The sequence below is a fragment of the Protopterus annectens genome, chromosome 11.part0 (assembly GCF_019279795.1).
Source record: "Protopterus annectens isolate FY-2018-M chromosome 11.part0, PAN1.0, whole genome shotgun sequence".
NCBI classification, from domain to species: domain Eukaryota; kingdom Metazoa; phylum Chordata; order Ceratodontiformes; family Protopteridae; genus Protopterus; species Protopterus annectens.
In genome coordinates, this window is record NC_056745.1 from 543,570,189 (window position 1) to 543,586,779 (window position 16,591).

Here is a 16,591-nt window from a genome sequence, read left to right on the forward strand (position 1 = left end):
TCCCAATACTAGCATCAATCTCTTTGGATTCTGTCAACTCATCACCTCTCCCACCCGTATCAATAAACAAACAAATAACAGCACTACCCTTGACTGGCTCTTTGCATCTAACCCAAATCTGTATCACAATTCCACCACTCTACCTGACTCCCTCATTGACCATCTCCCTACCCATGTGTTATGACCCTCCTCTCATCTGTAAAACCTCATCAATAAAAAGACAGACATAATCTCTCTAATTTCTGCCCAGATACCATCAATAGTCTTCTTTCCTCTATTAAATGGTCCTTTCTCTATGCTCTCCCTCTCAATAAGGCTGTCCCCAAATTTAACACCACCTTCTTGAATATTCTAAACTCCTTACCTCCCACTAGAAAAATAAGAACAAAAACAATCTTTGCTCCATGGTTAACCCAATCCACCTGTAAACTAATGCTTAAATAAGACAGTGCCTGGAAAACCTGGAAAAAACAAACAAACTCCATCACCATCTCCAAACCTATAGAGAACTTAGGAACCTAACCAAGAAACAAGTTGATCTGGACAAAAAACGATATTATCAAAAAACAGTAGATAACCCCAACTCCAGCACAAAAAAAGTGTTGGAATAGTATCAACAAACTCTTACATCTAGGCAACAGTTTTACCCCTAGATCCTGTCCTAACAGCTCACCAAGAGACACTGCCTCCTTTCTTAATTCCTTCTTCATTGACTATAAAAAAGTTAACTAAACCTGACAACACCTCCCTCTCCCCTTTTGATCCCCATCCCTCTACCAATTCCACCCAGTTTTTTCTTAAACCTGCCCCTACTGCATATATCAAATCTTTTCTTAAACTGAAAACCTGCTCCCCCTCTGCTGTCAACTTACCTCCTTTATTCCTTAAACTTGCAGCTAACTCTGTTGCATATCCAGTCTCCATTTTAGTAAACAGATCAATTTAAGAGAACAAACTGTGGTGGTGGTGCTGTGGTAGCATTGTCGCCTCACAGTAAGACGTTGTGCTGTTCGATTCTCAGTTAGAGCGTTTTCTGTGTGGCGACATGCTTGAATGGGCTTTCCTTCGTTGAAGGTTGTGCGTCAGGCCCGGCAAGTCGGCACGTAAAAATCTACTGCCAATCATTAGTGGACTGGAGTTCCGCTGTGGCGACCCCTAACCGGGAAAAGCCGAAAGACACAACAACAACAACAACAGTCCCTGACATCTGGAAAAAATCCTGTCATACCCCTTCGCAAAGGTGGCAATTTAATTGAACCAACCAACTACAGACCTATCACCATACTATCTCCCTTATCCAGAACTCTAGAAAAATATATTCATAATCAGCTTCTCAAGCACATCATAAAAGACAACCCCCCAAATTTAATAAACTCAGTGTAGGAGTAGTGTAAGTCCTACACGGAGTGTACTGTGGCTGTGTGTTCAGCTCCCCCATGGCAGCGCACCTTGCATATTAATGAAGGAGTGCTACTGAGAAAGAGCCATGTAATATGGTTACAGAATCAATGTAGCGGGTGTGTTACACTGTCCACAGATAAGTAACACACCCCTTTCACTGTTAAAGTGCCAGATGGCACTTAAATAATAAAATGAAACATGTTTAAATATTTTTTTTTGTGTTTGCATGGCACAGCACAGCGCTTACCAATAGACACGTGCCAGACATCTAAAAATAGAAACCGGATGCATTTAATTAGTTAGAAAAGGTCATGTTTAAGCATAGATAAGCAGGTTTGCATGGAGCAACACAGTGCTCAACAATGCTTAAATGTAACTGAAAGCTATATAGAACTGTATAGCTGTAATCACCATATCCTTGGTAGCTGAATGGTTAGAGTGATGGCTTTGTTTGAAGTAGGTGCATGGTTTGAAAACAGACCATTCAGCTTTTTACACACGATAGAGAAATGTTTTAAATTTCTTTTTTTTTATGTATACATTGACATTTGTCAACTGGGTTAGACCAGCTGGACCAGAAGCTCATATTCAGTGGACAGCCAAGGATAAAAGCCTCAGTTACACACAAGTGTCCAATACATCAAAGCTACACTCCAAGATAATGCAGTGAAATGCATATGTTTAGGAGATATAAAGTAAAATAGATGCACATAATAATAAAGTATCATTAATGAACAATTATTTTCAATATTTTTTTTTTATTTTTGCAAAACTCTGGTTTGCTCATAGATAAGCTCTGCTAAGCATTGCTAAGCCAAGCAATGCTTAAACAGGACCTGTTTTAGCAGTACTTAGCAATGCACAGCTCTGCTTAGCTGGTTTGGACATTGCTAAGCAATCTGAGTTTATGCAGTCCTCAGCTCAGCTAAATGGGTTTCCACACAGCTAAGCATTGCCAGTTTAAGCACTGCTCAGCTAAGCTTAGTGGGTTTGCGTGGTGCTAAGCTTCACTTAGCATTTTTAAAAATGGTCCAATGGTAGCACAGGGTGGGAAAATAGCCTTATTTAAGCTGAACAGGTGGGAATACAACCAGAACCTGTTGGAATTTGATCACTGCAGGAGCTATTGCTGGAGTTGGAGAGAATGCATGCTTCCGGGTGCAGCGAATTTTGTAGTCCAGGGTCATGGTTGGGCTCCTTGTGAAAGACCATGGTGACCGGCTGCTGCAGTGCAAGTACCAGGGCTCTGAATACAAGTCAGAGGCCTGGGACCGGCTGGCATGTTACCTCACCACTACAACTGGCATCCCCTGCACTGGTGGGCAGGTGTGTCATCATTATGATGACCTGAAGCATAGGAAGGAGGAGCTATTGGCCCAATGGATCCAAGACACTCAGGACCGCAATGCCCCAGACATTTGTAAGTATAGGAACCACTGATTTACTAAATTCTAGTATGAATATCTGATAGACAGGTACACATAATGGTGTTTTTCCCCCACAGCTGCAGAGGAGAGGGCTCGCAACCTGGAAGCCCATGCAGGGCACCTGATCAGGATGCACTGAGAGTGTGGTGAATACAGCTATATCTTGCAATATACAGTAATCTAATTAAAAAAGTGTACAGTAGTAACTGCCAGTAGGTATAGTCTGTTCTGATTGTACTGCAATGAATGTCTACAGAGACCAGGACTGATATAAGTGAGTATTGTCAGGTACAGTTCGATATAGATGAAAGCATGAAACATACTACTGTTATGGAAAGAAAAGTTAATATAGCATTAATAATGTTTGGGAATAACATGTGTATATTGCATTAATAATACATGTTCTGGCAATAAAGTACACCAGCACTGAAAATATGAAGGGAATAAATTAACTGCATTCCTAATCTACAGAAAATACAGTACAACTGCAGTCAGAATTGTGAAGAAATAAAGATAGTACTGCATAGATTGTGTAATAACAGATGTCTTCCAATGCCTGCATTATTTAAAGTGTAGAACAATAAAGATTTGTCAGCTGTATACCACTCACTGTGTCATCTCACCCTCAATAAATCTATCTTCTGCCAATTGTTGTGTGTATTCTGGGCTATTGTTCAAGAAATCAAATATTACTGGTTTTGTGAAGTAAACATGGGTATAACACCATGAAGTGACCAAAGGTTGGCCAATAAATAACTGTTACACTAAAGTGTAGACTTGGAGCTGTACTACAAAATATAATGCAATATAATATTTATTCTGTGCAAAGGTCTGAACCTGGAGCAGTAATTAAGTAAGTAAGGTATTATAGTGTGTTTCTCCCAGGATTGTCTTGTGTTAACCTTTGCATTTCAGCTATATCCATCCCTGAACATAGGTACGCTGATACAAGCAAGTATGAAACTGTAATAGCTGTAGACTGCAAATATACCATCTGCAAATGTATATGAGTCAGGTAGGCAACCCAGCACCCCGATATGGTCTGTACAAATCACACATATTCCCATCCACTAGGGGATAATTGTGTACACATGCATTCCAAGTATTAATGCACAGTTCACCTACTATCTCTGTCATGCATGAATCTCATGCATGTATGTTCAACTATCACTGCAGTCTTGTATAACACTCTACCTATATTACCAGGTCACACTTTGTCACCAGGTGATCGTTAGCTACATATCACTCAATCAACACACAGCAGTGGCCCACTAGCTCAGTGTGATAAGCAATATGTATGTTGTTCATTTTGCCACACACAGACTGGGGTTTGACTCAAGGGACAGGTACTAAGATATATTTATAGTAATAGAAAAGTAGTACTGACTATTTATAGAAACAGTTATGTATTGTTAACAGATATTCTCCCCACAGGACTTACAGGTAAATAAATATCTGTAGTAGCTGTATGAAGGGTATACTAATGTCTGTGTCCAGATGTAGTAGTGCGTAAACAGCAATTCTCAGTAAGGTGATAAGACTCCATTAAATAAAATGACAAGAAGTACAGTACTATTCCAAGTTAATAAGACAAATTAAATGGTCTGTTGTTGGTATGGCTGTATGCCTGCTGTGTCTGTGAATGTCTGCTGATAGTCTAACCCCATGCCTGCCAATGATGGCAGGATAAGTATAAACTCTCTGTACTGTGTCAAGTGTCACACTGTCATAGATAGTGATCACTGTTGCCAAAACCTTGGACACAGGTATAAATCCAGTTAAAGTATGCCAGTAGCAGACTCACACAACAGCAGTGCAAAGTACACCTTAGTAGTCATATATGTTCCCCGACATGTAATTATCCCCTGAAGTTATGTACCTGTAGGTCTTACAGCTTGGCCAATACCATCCCAGCTGGATAGCTTGAGAGGTATGTACATGCTACAAAAGCTATAGGGCACTTGTATCATAAAGTAAAGGCAGAACTGTAGAGTATTGTGCAGTACTGTTGTGAAAATATAGCCTATACAGTTGGTAATGGAATGTCTTTCTCTTCCCCCACCCCTTATCTGCCTCACAAATTATTATTCTTATACTACGGGTATGGTTCCATTTTCACATATGTTGTTCCCAAAACCTAATGTTGGGCCTTGTGTTGTATTATTGGTTATATATTACAATGGATGCGTACTAACATACCTTGTTGAAATACCAATGTTGTTGGCCTTTTGCCATAACTGTTGCTGGCATGCTGTTACAATAATGACTGTTATTCCATTTATGCCTGTGTTCTATATGCAATGCAGTTCTATTGTTCTGGGTTAATTGGAACACCCATGCATGCTGTTATAACTAACATTGAAATGTTCTGTTCATGACTAACCAATACACTTTGACAAACCTCAACATCATAGCATGATAGGGTAGGCCGGTTCCAGCAACTCCACCTATCCCACCTCATCTGGCCATGGCACCGGGTCCCAGCATGTGTGGGACCCAACCTGGAGCTTCCTCCTCTACTGGTCCTGCACCACCCATGGATGGAACCGCCTCAGGGGATGGGGCCCATCCCCCATGCATGGAGAGGATGTGGTTACCTGAAATCAGTTCCCAGGGATGGTGCACAGAGTTATCCAGCGTGATTTGGATGACTGATTGCGCCAGATCAAGGGCAGACTGGCACACCTGGAGGGGCAGGCTGGCCCTGGCACCCAGCCCCCAGCACAGCCATCTTTGGGGCCATGAAGGAGCAGTGGTGACTGCCCATGGGTGGGGAGCTCAATCTCACTGTTGCCATCTGGGGGCAGTTGGTCCTCCGATTCCCAACACCCTCCCCGTCCAAGGTGTTTACCCCCCTCATGTGTCATACACTGCCCTCTTTGTCTGCTGTCTTGTCTGTCTTGTCTGTTTCCAAATACAACCTCTCTTACCTAGCTTACCTTCCCAAACGTAACTACAACCCTTCCCCAACATTCCACTCGCTCTTTAAAAAAAAAAAAAGGGCATCTGTCCTGCAAAACAAATTGCCCTATACATAGCTCTCCATTTCGACCCCATGTACACTGCCATCAGTCAGTCATCCCAGCAATTAATCAACAAAGTTATGTCACCCACACCCCTCCCTGTGGGATGCGAGGCTCCAAATTCCAAATTGCCCACAACATGCACAGCTGTTGCTGTACAAGAAATGGAGAGCTATGGTCCTTTCCTATACCCATCCTGCACATCCCTACCTGCCTTTCATATTGTTTTTCCCCCTGTTTGCCACCATTTCACCACTTTTCTATCACCCCTTTTTTCTTTTCTTTTTGTGGAAATAGCGTTGGTTTAAGCATTACTTAGCATCGAGGCGCTTTGGGCAAACCCACTTAAAACTGCTTTAATCACCTTATCTGATTCTGACACTGTTATACACATCAATAAAATAATCACCCCTAGCAAGTCTTGAACTCAGGACCCTCTGAGCTATAGCATAAAGCATTAGCCCACTAGGCCAACTCAGCTCTAGAAAACAATTGCTATTTCTTCAAATATATCATGCATTACAGTGATATTACATCAGCAAAAAATATACATCCCTGCCAAGTATTGAACCCAGAACCATGTCAACTACAACATAGTGCATTAGCCCATTAGGCCAACTCAGCTCTGGAAAATAATTGGTGTTTCTATAAATATATCATGCATTACATTGATGTCACATCAACAAAAATACACACCTCTTCCAAGTATTAAACCCAGTATCCTGTCAACTACAGCATAGTGCATTAGTCAATTAGGCCACTCAGCAGTGAAGAAACACTTGTGTTTTTACAAAGATATCCTGATTAACAGTGACACACTACTTCTACATATAATGGGATAAATGACAGTGTACTTGGGCTAGTGATGCAGACACTGAACCAGTACATAACCAAATACATGTTGATGGATGTACGTGAGGCCTACGATATCAGGTAGAGCTGACAACTGTGCAGACTGTTGCAGAATGTCCACAGCTGTGCCACCTACTTATAGCATGGTTGTCATAAACCTATTCTGTGTGCTGAACTACTGGCAAGTCAGTGTATATTGAGGTTACAAAATCAGGACATTCAGATCAGTATCACATGTCATAACCATCCAAACACCATGTTCATGCAAATCCTGTGTAACACACTTTATGCATGTACATATGTCTTCCAATTACACCTGCCATAATAATGACTCAGTAGCTCTGTCTGTGACATACCTAGCATATGTGACATCTGGACACCCACAATCCTGGCCCACAGTCCAGTCTGTTGCATGACAACTACATGCTTGTCAATATAACATAGAAATACCTGAGCCCTGCAATGTCCAGCAGAACTGGTTGCTGCTACCGCAGTCAAAGGCCTGTAGGGTGGGACACATGTCACAAATATAAATACATGTCCTAAATGCCGCCTACCACTCTCTGGATGGCACTATTATATAACATATGTACCAGAAGCACATGCCTCACCTGGACTATTATGGGTACCCTAACCCTGGCTATGTTGTCACAACAGAGCTGACACTACTTCCTCACTCACATATACAGCTTGCTGTCTCCCAATGTAGTCACAATCCCCAGTATGACTCCTGGCCAGAAGGCAGTAGCTGCAGCCTGCTACACATGCAGCAGTATGTTCAGCTACCTGCTACAGACCTAACATACCTCCCAAGCACCTAGAACAGGCCATCCACACAACACCCATATATAAAGGGTTGGGGGAAATGGTCAGGTGACAGGGACATGTGTCACAGTCTCCCCCTACAAACATATACAGCTGATAGACTAGCATCAACTGAAACAGCATGCACATTCAGATAAAAATGATGTATGACACTCACATCTGCTTGTCTCCTTACTGACCCCTACAGACATTGTTAAACAGTAAACTGACACAGAATCAGAAAGTCTGTTAACAATTGGCAAACATAGCATGCACAACTGTGCACATACCACATCAGTCCAAACAGTGGACAGTATTTCTCCCTACCCTCTGAGATGCTGTAGCTCCCACACCTCGATAATGTTTTCCTCACAGGCCAGGAAAAGGGCTAAGGCCTACATGAAGGCCTTACTTATTGCACTGCTTTGCCATGACATTGCCTAATGAAAATGCAACCCAGCTGTTGTGGATGCTATTAGCAAGTGTGAGCCACAGATTGGTGCACAGGCAATCACCTATTCATGAGCATTAACTTCAAATGGCAAGCTACTGTCTATATGGGTCTGTGACTTTCTTCATGAAGACAGACGGCGCTTTCCTAGGAAACCTACCACTGGATTTCTGCTCACAAAGGAGTACAGCACTACACCAGGTATGTTATAGAATTCCCTGTGTAATGGAATGCAGATGGGGGATGCAGTCATGGGAAATAGGAATTCCAACAGTAGGTCTCAACAACTTATCTTGGAATGACATGTTGCTATTAGTTAGCTGTCAAGCACCTACAGTCTTCCCTTTTGGCTCTGTCTGTAGTGACATATATCACAGCTCTGGCCCCTGAGTCCCCCCAGCAATGGTCAGCTCACATACAAATGCTACTGAATTGTCTGCTGTACAATACTGACAGTAACTACTGGGGGATACAGTTGGCATATCACATCATGCACTGTCAGTGAGCCCCTCTCAGTCTGTGAATGTCATACAGGCATAGTTCAGCTATGGTCCAGGTTTCCCTGACTGTTTCTGATGTACTCTGACTAGGTCACTGTGTACTCCACACCTGTATCTCATTGCCTGACAGCTATGGCTATTATACCTGTTGACCCCCTGCAGCAGGACAGCAGGTTATAGGCAGCAGTAGTAGGGGGACACAGGCTCTGCTTCAGCAGCAGTGTGTACATATTGAGCATAAAATGTAAGGGAATTAATACAGTACCAGATATGAATGTACTATTACTGTGTTCTGAGGGGTCTGCCATGTCACAGACACAGACACATTCCCCACAGTCTGGGTACACCCATTTCATATTGTACAACTGGTTTCCAGACATCCACATTTGTCTGGCAGGGGGTCCACATATATCAGACACAGGTACACTTTTCGCAAACATCTGTGTACTGCTATCTAACTCCTTCTCTCTACTACCTCTTATCTATACCCACTTTCTACCCTCTGTCTTTCACTCGTATTTCAGCTCCTCCCCCTCACTAGCCTATTCTCTGTGCTCTTGTGTCTCTTTCCTCATTTTGTTGCCCTTTCCCTGCCTGCCTCTCCTAGGCCACGTATCTCATCCCTTGTTCTGGTTCACTCTCTACAATCTGCCCTTTCCCCTGCTGCCTCCATTTCCAAATTAGCTGCTTGTCTTTTTGCAATACTGCTGTGTTTCCTTAATTGTGCTCTGCCTGAACACTATCTGCCTTATATCTTAACCGTGTTTTTCTTTCTTTCTTTTAAAACTGCTTTCTGTATCTTTTTTACAACATACACCCAGGTTGAGCCTGCTCTGCTGCCCTTTCAACCGCCTTGGCTCCACCATCTGCTGAGTATAAATTCCGCGGAATTCTATCCACACTTAAAGACAAATAAAGGAAGGGGATGCGTTTCCTTACAAAGTTTTAATGTAGGTGTTTGCCTACTGTTGCAACCTGTTTAGCTGTTATTACTACAGTGTTGACTATTGTTAATAGCCTGCACACACTCCAAGACCCCCATATCCGTTTTTCTTCTTTTTTAACACTTTTAATTATCTATTTCTGTCCATTTATCTCTCTGTCTTGTTCATTCATTTATTTTCATTTTTTAATCCCTTTTTGCCACTAGGTGGCAATATTGCCTAGAAATTGGTAGCCCACCAGCTCGAATATCTCTAGGAGCTGCTTTCTGTTACTACATATGCTATCTCAGTCCTGCATCTTGTGTTCATAGTGCCCAGTTGTTGTGCTGTAAACACAATATAACACATAATACATGAGCAGTCTTTTCTCTCTTGTGTTTTTAATGTCTAGTTGTTGTGCCATTAACACATAGTAACATCTTGCACAATTTGTCCTGCTTTTGTGCTCTAAACTAAAGCTGTGCACACCTTCCCAAGGCAATTCCTTTCACTATTTGGAATGCCAGGCCCATACATGGTCTTTCCCCCACCCTGCTTTAGGACCACTCTGAGTCCCACTCTACTAGCATACTCACCCCCCCCCCCAGTCTTATCTGATTGTCTTTTTATTGAATCTTATCATGCTCCCAGCCAGTAAAACCCACTATATTTGACCTTGCTATGCTTAGCCTCACTCCGCTCCTCTACCCTACCCTCATTCCCACCCCCACTCTCCTTAGGTTTATACTCTCTAAACTCATTGACCAATCCACTTACCCACCCAATTTTCCACCTCCCCTCCAACCAGCCACTCCCCCTCTGACATTACACTATACCATCTCCTGCACCCTGCCTCTACCAATCCACCTTATTCCCTCCTTATTCAACCTCCAACTTTTCATCTCCCTACCCAACAAAACATAATATCTCTACTGCTATTCAGTAACTGTCACCCTACAATTTCCCATGATGTCCCTTCACTATCTCACCATCCCCCTTCTCCTCCTACTAGCCTTGTCTACCTCATACCACACATTACTCCATTACTTAACACCAGCCCCTACTCTCTCTTACAATCATTACTCACACAACAACCTTCACAAACCACTAATCTCTCCCTACCTATTTCCACTCCTACCCTCCAACCTCTTATAGTCAGATTCTATCCTAATGTATCTCTTTCCACTTATCTCAAACCTAGAACTCCCTGTACTGTAGACTTTCTTGCCATCTTGCTTACTTTCTTTGACACTCTTCTGTTGGATGGTGACATCCATCCCAACCCAGGACCAACCAACTCTACCTCTTTCACACATTCACATTCCACATCACCCCCACAGTCTTTTCCCCAATCCCCATCTCCCCCACCTAAATCCCTAACTATCTTCTTGGTAAATATCCAAAGCATTGTTAACAAAACAACTGAATTGTACTCTTGGATCCAACTTAACTCCCCTCATATCTTAACCATATCTGAAACCTGGTTAAAGCCTCACATCTCTAACTCAGAAATCCTACCCCCTGGCTACAACATCTATCATGCAGACAGAGTTAATAAAAGATGTGGAGGTGTTGCCATACTATACCCCAGCCAACGTGGTATCTCCCCAATCTCAAGTCCCTTACCCAGCTTTACTCCTTCAGAAATCCTCATCGTAAACTGCTATCTTAACCCCCATAAAAAATTGCCATTGTCTCCATCTATATCCTCCTGGTGACAACATTCCTATTCTTGAAAGTGTTCTCTCCTGGCTCTCCCACAATGTTGCTTATGAAACTATTATACTTGGAGATGTAAACATTGATTGGGCTTTACTTTCCTCCTCTTCCCCTACTCAGGGCCACAATCTTTATGGCTTCCACCAGCTCATATCCTCCCCTACCAGGACCAACAAAACTTCTACCTTTAGCTCTATTATAGACTGGATACTAACTTCCGACCCTTGTATCTATCATAACTTTGGCACACTTCCCAACTCTCTGAGTGACCACTTCCCCACCTATGTCCATAGGTACTCTCAACAATCACCCAAAGAACACCTCTACAGAGTACGTCACAATCTGACCCACTTTGACCCAGTCAAGTGTAACTCTACACTGTCCAACATCAACTAGACCTTCCTTTATAACCTCCCCCTAAATGATGCTGTAATTGCCTTCAACAAAATATTTCTAGACATATTAAACACCATGGCCCCATCTAGAAAAATCAGAGTAAAATCAAACTGTGCCCCTGGCTCACCAAGCAAACACGCTCTATTATGCACCAGAGGGACACTGCCTGGAAAACCTGGGTCAAAAATAAACCCCCTCCCCTACTCCAACACTACAAACAACTCAGAAACAAGTGTAAAAAAACTAATCATTAATAATAAAAAATAATTTTTCATTTCCAACCATTGCAGCCCACATACCAACCCCCAAAAATTCTGGTCCACCATTAACACAATCCTCCAGCCCAGTACCCCTCCCACCCCAACCCCTTCCTCCTCAATACTGCAACTGAAATTGCTGGCCTATTAAACAATTACTTCATAGAAACAATCCAAAACCGAAGTCAACATACTCCCAAAGCCTATTCTCTGCCTTCACTCCACAGCCCTTCTTCCTCTAATATCTTTTGCTTACCTGTTCCCACTGTCTTTATCAAATCCCAACTAAATAAACTCAAACCCTGCTCTCCCTCTGCAGACAATTTACCCCCCACTTCCTTAAAATTGCTGCCAATTCTATTGCCTACCCAGTCTCTATCCTCATTTATTGTTCCATTACTGAGTCTGCTGTCCCCGAATTATGGAAATCTTTTTACACAATTCCTCTCCATAAAGGTGGTGACTCCACTGATCCCTCAAACTATCTGCCCACTGCTATACTATCCCCACTTTCCAAAATACTAGAAAAATGTGTTCATTCTCAGCTACTCAAACACTTGATTGGCAATAATCTCATAACTCCCACCCAACACGTCTTTAGACCCCATCACAGCACATCTACTGCTCTGCTCTCTTTCACCCAAACTGTAGCAGAGGCCCGTGATAACAACCTACTTCATTCTTGTCTATTCCTTGATCTCTCTAAGGCCTTTGATTCTGTCTCCCACTCTAAACTATTAACTGAGCTTTCTGATCTTCACCTCTCTACCCCTTCTATAGCCTGGTTCACTAGTTATTTATCTAATAGACTACATTCTATACGGTGGCAAATTGTCACCTCCTCATTTCTGCCTGTCTACACTGGTGTTCCCCAAGGCTCTAGTTTGGGTCCCCTCTTATTCAATATATTCACTAGTAACTTACACTCTGCTACTAATCTCTCAACACTCTTACAATATGCTGATGATTCCACCCTTATTACCACTGCCCACAGTATCCCTGAACTCCTTTCTCTTATCCAAAACACTTTCTCTTCCATCAAAACCGGTCTCACTGATAATTGACTAATCTGAAATCCCAAAAAACTAAACTTCTACTTTTTTTTCCCAAAACACTAGCACAACATAAATCCTCTTTCTCTATCACCTCCCTTAACGATACCATCATCAGACCAGAACCACAAACTAAATTACTAGGTGTCACCATAGATGATGAACTAAATTTCGATGTACATATCAATCAATGCATAAAGAAAACCCACCAAACATTTGGCCTCCTGTACCATAATCCCTCCTCCAAATCTTTGCTAGCCACATCTCTCTTTTTACGCTGTCTTCTGCATGCTGCCCCTGTCCTTACTAACCTCCAGTCATCTCTTCTCAGCAAACTAGAACAAACCTAAAATAAAATAACTAAGTTTGTCTCCAATCACACGTATAAATCCCACCATTGCCTTGCCCTTAAGGTTTTGCAATGGCCAGAATTCCCCAAACAACTGCTCCTTCCTGAACTGCATATAACACACTCTATTCTTTATAACCCAACTTCCTGCTCCTCTGTCTCTAATATTGTAGTACTATATAACCCCTGACATCAGCTTTGTACATCTGACAAACATATTATGGACATTTACAAACCCACAAAAAATATTGGGAAGTCACTATACAAATAGTCAGTAGCCCACTCCTGGAACTACCTCCCACACAATATAAGAAACATCCATCATAAGTCCCGGTTCAAACTTGAACTTAAACACTATCTTCTAAACACCTGGTCCTGTCCCTGTCAAGCTTCAACTTGATTCTAGCCACTCCCCTCCTAAATCTACTCTCTTTTTTCATACCTTTCTCTTTCCTCAGTTCCTGCTCCTCTCCATACTGCTAACACTACAACACACCAACACCCTGTTTCCTCTAAATAAACCTTTACATCCAGATTAACGTGTTGCTACTGTATAGATACACATTGAAACCTGTACATAACTGTTAAATTGATTATTTCACTTTGTTGTATATTTTTCTTGTTATATGCCATATGTGATATAAATGTTTGTCTTGAATAACTGCAATTGTAACTGCAGCTTTTCACCTCGTGTCTCCACTGAAAATGGGCCTTTGACTCAGCTGGACTAACTTGGTTAACAAATGAAAATAAATAAATAAATAAAATAAATAAATAAATGGCGGACACCTACAAGGAGGAAATCCTATACCACATTTGCACTGCTCTCAGGTACTGTGTAGCAAACATGTTGCTGGAATGTCCACATACACTTATACTAGTCATGTGTTTGTTGGATGGTGGCTGTATGACATGGTACTGTAATGTTGCCCATAGGGGACACACCACAGTAGATGGCAGTGGTGGGTGTGGACACATAACAACACAGTCTCTTACAGCACACAGGCCATAACTGGTATACCTAGGATCATATGAGGTTACTAGGCTATGGGCCCTGACACCACATAAGCCAAACCCAGATGTTAGCCCATGTGTATGCAAGGCAGCACCTGATGCCCCAGTCCAACAGGGACACAGGTGGTATCCCAAGGGTGTATGTGCTGTTAACCATCCAGTTATCCAGGTTCCGCTTGCAAAGGTGTAAATAGCTACCCTGCCTGATGTGGAAAGGGTGTCCATTCCACAGCAGGGTGAGTGTTTGGGACACACATCTGAGCTGCCAACAAGCCTAGTTGTTGTCACACACCAGATTGTGGGCTCATGTGTGGGTTAATAGAGTGGAGCTTTAGTTGCACTTGTGCAGCGGTCCCAACAACGTGGAGTTCATGATTGCCTTGTATGCCAGGCAGAGATCACCTCTCAGGAGTATGAAAATGGGTAGAGGGTTGGGCTTATAGCCTATGTGCATATGGTAGATGTTTGAGGCCCTGGTATGTCTTGGTGAGAAACCTCTGTGATGTCCCCAACTGCTGAATGTGCTGTGTGAGGTGAATGATGAATGGGGCATTATACTCAATAATGGGCCTTATTTGGGGGAATACAGAGATGTTATGACTCCATGTCCCTGGATGACATACCCTTATGTATGAGGTGGGCCATGTAGAAGGTTTACCTTACAATGGAATCAAGATAGTGGTGAAATGTCATGTTGCCATCAACCTGTGTGCACAGATCTCTCACTACTGATTGTGTGCCTAGGATGTTGTTAGTACTATGATAATATGTGGGGACATCAGTCTCCCCAAAGGGGTTGACACTGAATTTCCTGGTATGCAGCCTGAGACCATGTTTCTGTCACTCGTCATGTGTCTTCATGAGATGTTCCTAGGCAGGTGTCCACATCACTAGGGAATCCGGTGACAACACATAGCATGCAGTCATCTAAAAATATGATCGCCCATAGCCCAATGGCTGTAACCTGCAACTCAGAAGTGTACATCATACATAACAGAGGCCCAAACACAGAACACCAGGTGGTGCTGCTAGTTATGGGTCAACCGCTTGAGGTGGATTCCCCTATGTGGATTAGGTGGGTCATGTCAGCGTGCCAGTGTGCTACCCCACTGGTACCATATGGTGTGATGCATACTTGGGAGTGTATATTTAGTATGGCCAAGTGGGTTATACTGTCAAAGTCTTTGTCCAGGTCAAGGTAGGCGGTGTGCACTTTCACCCCCCCTTGCATGGCTTTGGTGACTATGTCAAAGAGGTCAACTGAGTGTAACAGACATGATCCCTTCCTTAATGAAGCCTAGCTGTGCATGATGAAGTGTGTGGAGATCGCTAATGTCCTTGTTAGTGAGGTTCATTATAAACTGTGCTATGGCCTTGCAGATCAGCCAAGTTAGGCTGATAGGTGTATAATGTGGCAGATTGGTGGACACCCCACCTTAGTGTAAAGGGGTGACAGTAGTTGCCCTTCACACAGCTGGGACAAAGGTGGTAGTCAGGCCTCCTTTGAATACAGTGTCTTATGGTGTTGCACGGTCATGCTTGGGATCATGTAGGATGCATCCTGTGATGTGATAGGCTTCCATGGCAGCTGTATGCCATGACTTTCACATGGCAGTGGTGACATGTTCACTACATATAGGACAAGGGGGCAGGTACTGGGAATGTCCTGATGTACTGATGGGGGGGGGGACAGGGGCGAAGCCTACACTGATTCTGTCAGGCATCACGTATGCTAGACCTAGCTGTAGCACTGGTATAGGTGGTATCCTTGTCCACTACAAGTGAGCAGATTCAAGTGCTTCCTCTGATGTTGCAAACATATGTGCAGAAGGGGAGATGATTGTCTGTAGTGGATGTCGACAATGTGGGCTCTGTGTTGCTGTGCAGGTTTCCAGGAGTGATCCCATTTGCTTGTTCACGCTAAGGAGACATTGCTCCAAAATGGGCACCTGCTCCTACTTTGCCTCAGATGGCGGTATGTCATCCCTGTTATAGACACTAATTCTTCCAGATGTCCACCAGACAGGTGTACATATCCTTGCAGAGGAGGATGTAGTCCTGTCAGATATAACTGACTCCATACATCTATACAAATGCACGTATAGCGCTTGTGCGTATGTGTGGATATTGGTGCCAGTTCCTACAGAGGGGTTGGGGACTATGAAGCTGTATATGCCACCCCACAGGAGGCTGTATTCCATGTTACAGGTGTATGTATGTCTGACCATAGCTAGATGGGTATTGTGGGAGATGCTGACTGCAAACATGACCACATGATGGTTGCTTTGCCATGGAGGATGACACTATAGGGATGCTGCATTGGAAAGCCATTTTGTTTAATATAAACTCCAACACACCTTCACCTCATGTGGGGGCAGACCCTAGCTGCACTGAGGTGTTTGTAATTCCAGTGTTGATGGCTG